The sequence below is a fragment of the Poecilia formosa genome, unplaced genomic scaffold (assembly GCF_000485575.1).
Source record: "Poecilia formosa unplaced genomic scaffold, Poecilia_formosa-5.1.2 Scaffold30, whole genome shotgun sequence".
NCBI classification, from domain to species: domain Eukaryota; kingdom Metazoa; phylum Chordata; class Actinopteri; order Cyprinodontiformes; family Poeciliidae; genus Poecilia; species Poecilia formosa.
In genome coordinates this window covers 2,394,148-2,400,147 of record NW_006799969.1, presented here as the reverse complement: position 1 = coordinate 2,400,147, position 6,000 = coordinate 2,394,148, and the positions used below count along the sequence as shown (strand labels likewise).

The 6,000-nt window shown below is 38.2% G+C and overlaps 1 protein-coding gene across 1 annotated transcript in view; it reads left to right on the top strand.

Annotated features, from left to right (window-relative positions):
* Nucleotides 1-295: 295 nt before the first annotated feature.
* Nucleotides 296-6,000, top strand: part of LOC103136128 (KATNB1-like protein 1) — a 34,475-nt gene continuing 28,770 nt past the window's right edge. The window contains exon 1 of the mRNA XM_007549237.2: nt 296-462. The gene's annotated coding sequence lies outside the window, so the exon portion shown is untranslated. The remainder of the gene's footprint in view (nt 463-6,000) is intronic.

The following is a 6,000-nucleotide window of genomic DNA, read 5'->3' as shown; positions in this document are numbered from 1 at the left end:
TAGCATAGCAAAGTAAAAGGATGTTCAAAGGGTTGGGCATACTTTTGTAAAACACTTTAATTTCTTCCGTGAAATAAGTACATTCTGGTATTCTTCATGTGTCTGTTTCTCTTTATGTTTGAAATTAGGGACACATTTTACATATCTTGCTTCAAACAACAACAGCCTGTTTGTTCCCTGCTGGATTAACAGTCAGTGGATTGTTCAGGTTTGCATGCTGGTGGCACCAACAGCCCTACCAGACATTCCAGCCACCTCCAAGGACAAATCCTGCATAGCTCAACGTTTAAGACGTCAGCAAACACACTTAGTCATTACAAAGTTCCTTATGTAAGTAAATACTGTTTTGTCAGCCTTCGCCCCTCAAAGCGAGACATCACCGCCAGCAGCATAGGAGCTTCCATAAAAGGTTAAAGCAGTACTGTCATTACAAACCTTCACATAGTCGTCCAGGCGGAAATGGTATGTATGTTTGCAAGCTTTCTTTGATTTCAGAATGTGTCTTTGCACTTTTGTGTTTCTTTTGCGTCCCTCTTTCCATAGACAGCTGGGTGTCTGGATGTATTCAGTCGTTTCCATCCATGAGACTAAAAGCAATTAAGAGATTTTTAAAAGACTTTCTGCTAACAGAATGATTGATAGTTGTTCAAGTGAAGTCGTACATGAGGTTCTTTGTATCTGTAGCTGCTGGAGATGTACCACTGAACTACAAAGACATTTCTTTATGATGAGTAAGATGGATGATTAACTTATTGAATGATCTTGTTCTTGTAGTTGGAAGACATCAAGTCTCTAATCACAGTTTTCCATCTGTTTGTTGTGGGGCAGAAACCATGTAAAGCACACGAGGAAAAGACTTATCAGCTGAATTCTTGTCACGCATACTCAGATGTCACCGCGTCAATTTATTGCAGATGATGGTCTGCAACTTTTGTACTGGCAAGCAGAGCATCTGGTGTAAACTTTTTGAAAATGCAATAAATAATAGATCTTAAGGATTTGTTCACACTTACAGGAAAAGAGATATCTGTATCAAATTCACCACACATTTTTTTAGTGTGTTAGAGTTTGAGCATTTGCTTCCATTTAGCTTCAGTCAATAGAGAGCATCTCTTAGAGGATTTAATTAATATCCGACATGGTACTCCATGTAATTTCAAATTTGTGGTACTTAACGTTTGTAAGTTTTTTTATAAATTCATTTCACAATGATGGCAGTTCCTGCGCTTTTAATAAGTCAGCTCCTTTCATCAAAAGTATTTGAAAGGGTCACAAAATGACCTCTCCTCTCTTTTTCATCACTTTTCTGATTTCCACAAAAAGACATAAAGATTGAGATGAAGCTAAGCTGTCTTTTTTGCATTTCATAGTGGTTTCTCATGATTCAAAGAAAATTTAAAATTGGAATAATAAACCTTACTCATTCTCTAACTATTTCAAAATGTGAAAGTCAAATCTAAAAAATTTAAGATTTTTGCTCTTTTCACAATGCCATGCAAAAGTATCCATATGTCGTAAACCTGTTCACATTTTGTCACATTACAGCAAAAAAAAAAAAATTGAACGTACAGTACTTTATTTAGATTTCATGTGATTTACCAGCAAAAAGGACATCATAACATATTTTCTTCCAGAATCTGCTGCATTAAGCGCCATCCTTAATCTGATCAACTGTGACCGGTTGTCCCTGAAAAAAATAAATAAAGCAAATACTCCCAGCATCATATCGCTGCAATGTTTCACCATGTTGGATGGCATGTTCAAACTGGAGTACAGTGTGAGTTTTCCTTCACACAAAGCACAAGCGGGAACAAAAAGTTCAAATTGACCAGAGCACCTTCGTCCACATGTTTGTTGTGTCCTCCTCGTTGCTTGTGACAAAGTGAAAACATGACTTTTTATGGCTTTCTTTCAGCAGTGGTTTTTTTTTTTTTTTTTTTCTTGTCACTGTTCCCTAAAGTCCAGATCGGCGGAGTGAATGACTAATAGCTATCTGAGCTGTGGATCTCTGCAGTTCCCACAGAAAAACCTGAAGAATTGTCCATTGTGTGGGTTTTGGTGGACAGTCGTATCTCTAGCTTTGCAGTCGTGTCATATTCTTCCTATGGGATGATGGATTGAACAGTTCTCTGTGAGAGCTTTTAAAGGTTGGGTGTTTTTTCAATCCTAACCCTACTTTAAAGTTCTCCAGAACTGGCCCTGACCAGTTTCCTGTGATGCTGTTTCTTCACTAATGTTCTTGAATAAAATAACACACAGACTGACTCCATACAAATTAGAATGCTTCTAACTTCGTATCGGGATATAAATGTGTGTGTGTTTGAGTGCGAATGGATGAATGTGACTCTAGCGCTTCGAGTGGTCGAAATGACTGGATAAGCGCTATATAAGTTCAGTCCATTTATCATTTTACGCTTTAAGAGCAGGTCACTGAAGTGAATTTCATTTAGGGGTATTAGAGAAAAAGGAGCTGGATGCAAATGTCATGTCACATTTTCCGGTTTTTATTGTTAATTCATGAGCCATGTATTATTTTCCTTCCACTTTAATGAGCTAATTTGTGTCGGTTCATTACTTAAAAACCCAATAAATTCTGTTGAGGTCTGTGGTTGCAATGAGACAAAATGTTAAAAGGTTTAAAGTAATAGTGAATAGTGTTGCAAGACATTGTAGCTGGAAAACTTTGCCGTTTTATGACGTTTCGAATGTATTGTCCTCCTTTAATTTTATGCATCTATAACTTTCCGTCAGGATGGCTGCAGCTCCGTTAACTCATGATTTAAAAGGTCAGAACACTGCAGACTGCAATGAAGGTTATAACTTTTCCTTCACTGACTGTTATTACAATCGAAGATTAATTCTTGCTGGAGAACTGCGTAACCTGATTTTGTTTAGAAATCAGGAGAATGCTTTGCAACACAATCACAGCGCTGGCCAGAGGTAGTGGACAGTATAAACTGACGCTACGAACTTATTAACTGTTCAGTAAAGTGTTATGTCCGGCTGGAGCAGGCTGCGTCTGGTCTTTGTCTGGGCGGGAGCTGCTGCCCTCGCATTTCCTTCTCTCCTGCTCCCTGTAGAGGTAAAAATGACTCACTGAGTCAGCAGCTGGTCTCCGTCATCACCAGTATCACCCAGGATTCCACCAGAGGCCTGCAGCCAAATCATTGCACAGTGGCGACATCACTTCCCCTTTGTCCTTTTATGGATATATTTTCTGCCAAGATGCTCGTGAGAAAAACGTAAAGGAAGATCAGATTTTTATTTGAGCAACTGAATTTGTTGTGTGCATGCCTTATTTGAAGATTAGGTAGGGACAGCAAAGAACTAGTGAGATTTTCCACACTTAAAAGTGTATTTAGTGTGGCTTTACTGATTCTCTTCTGTTCAGTGTTTATTAATTGTCCCATGGTTGGCAATTGTTAGAGGTGGGTAGTAATTTGCAACGTTAACTCAGTTGCATCTACTTCAGCAATTTTTTTTAACAAAGTAGTATAAGTAATTTTACAGCACCATACTTTTTACTTCTACTTGAATAATTATTTTTGAAGTAACTACTCTACATGTCAGAGGAAGAACAATCAGATGTGTTTTCTTTTTCATTCAAATTTAATAACTGACACTGTGGCTTTAAAATAACTGCATGTTTAATTTAGGATTCCTTTAAATAAATACATCATAATCCGAAAAAAGTATCTATAAAAGGGGATAAACATTGAGTTGGATTTCTGAACAAAGCCTGAAACGGTGCTATATTACTAGCTGACTTTGATGGTATTGCAAATTAAGTGGTTTGGAAATACTGTAATGAAACAGATTGATAAGAACTGAAGTTGGATTTGACTTGGACTTATCTTAAACTGAATAGACATGGAGAAAAAAATACGGCTGACGAAGATGAGAGGGATTACTCGGAGATAGTGTTATTGCAATGTTTTCCTAGTTTGTGTTTAAATCCCCCTGAAATCTTCCATCCTAAAGTGTGAATCCCACTTAAGCTGACGGTGGAGCCAAACATGAAATACATTTGGAAATATGTGAGCTACGTCTCTTGACCCAGTTAATTGTATAAACACAGAAATACCTGTTTATAATCTGCTCCCATTTTCCCATCCAATGTATTTGCTTTGGGTTTTAGCTGCAAACACAGACACCGTGGTGGTTGTGTCCCCAGAACCACGATCAGAGCAAGCAGGCCCACCACAGACAGCCCTCCACTGACCGTCTGACAACAAGCCTTGCGTTTCCGCCAGAGCTCACAGACGCCCTTGTGGTTGAAGTGAACTGTGATTCCGGTCGCGTTTGTGTTCGGCAGTCAGCTGCACTGCCCTAGAAATGAAAGATGTTGACGAAATACACCTGCTCAACTTCATTTTGACATGTGAGTTTATTTTTTATTTACTTAACATTTATTTCACCAGAAAAATCCTATTGAGACTAAATATCTCTTTCGCAAGAGAATCCTGTCCAAGACTGGCAGCAGCACAAAGAGATAACAGAACATTTCGAGCAAAAACAGAGAAAATTTAACACCAAAGAAAATGTTGAAAAAAGATAAAAAATTGTATCAGACGTAGAACACGAAGGCCTCTGTTTCAGCCTGAACTGTTTATTACAGATGAGTGAATTTTGTTATTAAATGTTTAAACCGAGGTGTTTAGTTTTCACCATTCCACTGGCAGGAACGGGCAGGCGGGTCCACGCCTCTCTGTTTTCCTGAAAAGGGAGGTGCCGTGCAGAATGTTGTTTATCTTGAGGAGTCGCCATGGAATCTCCTGTCCCTTCTGTTTTGACCAAATACTAAAAGCGTTGGAGATGGGAGCTGGATCTGTCAACACCCTACTGTCAGTTTACTTTCCTTGATGTTTTTCCACAAGGGTTGGTCGAAAACAAAACACCTGGATTTTTGGAGAGCAAGAGAGAAGGAAGACGATCTTTGTTTTTGTCCCCACCTGTTTGGTTTTCCAGGCGTGACATGATCAAGAAGCTTTCACTGTACTTCTTCTTGTCTCATTTATGGCTTTAGAAAAGATGACCAGTGGAAAGACGGACATGAGTTTTGATTTCAATATTGCAAATTAAAATCTCTATATTGATTGTTGTTCCTGGAGATAATCTCTTGACTGTGGTGAGACAACAGTACGTGGCGTTTCCTGAAAAAGGTCGACATTGATGTAAAGGCTGAATGGACAGAGATTAGCTGATTGTATCTCACATCTCCTGTAGAGAAAAAAAAGTATGAATGGAATATTAGCAGGGCTTACTCTGAATGACAATAGATCACTTTGTTCTCAAAAATAGATTTTTTCCTGTGCAAATTTTAGAGGTACAGTCATTCAAACAATCCTTCCATGACATAAATAGCAAAAATATTAATCACATTTTAAGTGTTTAAAACCAATTATGCCATGGTGATTAACATGCTTTAAGAAAGGAAAGTGAAAAAAAAAAAAAAGATTTTTGGCACTAGTGGCCTTTATTAAACAGAAATGTGACAGAAAAGAGAAAGGGAAGACATGCACCACAAGCTGAACCAAGGATAACTGTGCTAAGATAAAAAGGAAACCACTAAATGTTTGACAATTTATGACAAAAGCAATTTCAGGAAAGGCTTTTTTAAAGTACAGTCAAATAATCTTTCCAAGATTATGGTCCAAACCTCTCAGTGGTGACTAGTTACCATGCCATGCAGATGGAGGACAGCCCATAAAGGCAGAAACGTGCCAACATGTTTGTTGTTTCCCAATGATGATACATAGGGGAAAGCACCACGCCTGACTTTATTCCAAAATAACAATCTGCCCTTGAACATTACTAAATAAGGCCAATAAGTATAGATGGTTACTTTTAATTGTACAAATAAGTAAATTCCTTTCTCAAACCTTGGGTATATCGTGTCAGCTCACCTTTTGCAGCTCTCACAAGCTTTGACGTTTCTGAGGAAGCTTATGAACTGTGTTCACAGAACACTTTTTTTGACCATTCTTCCCAAAGTCCATG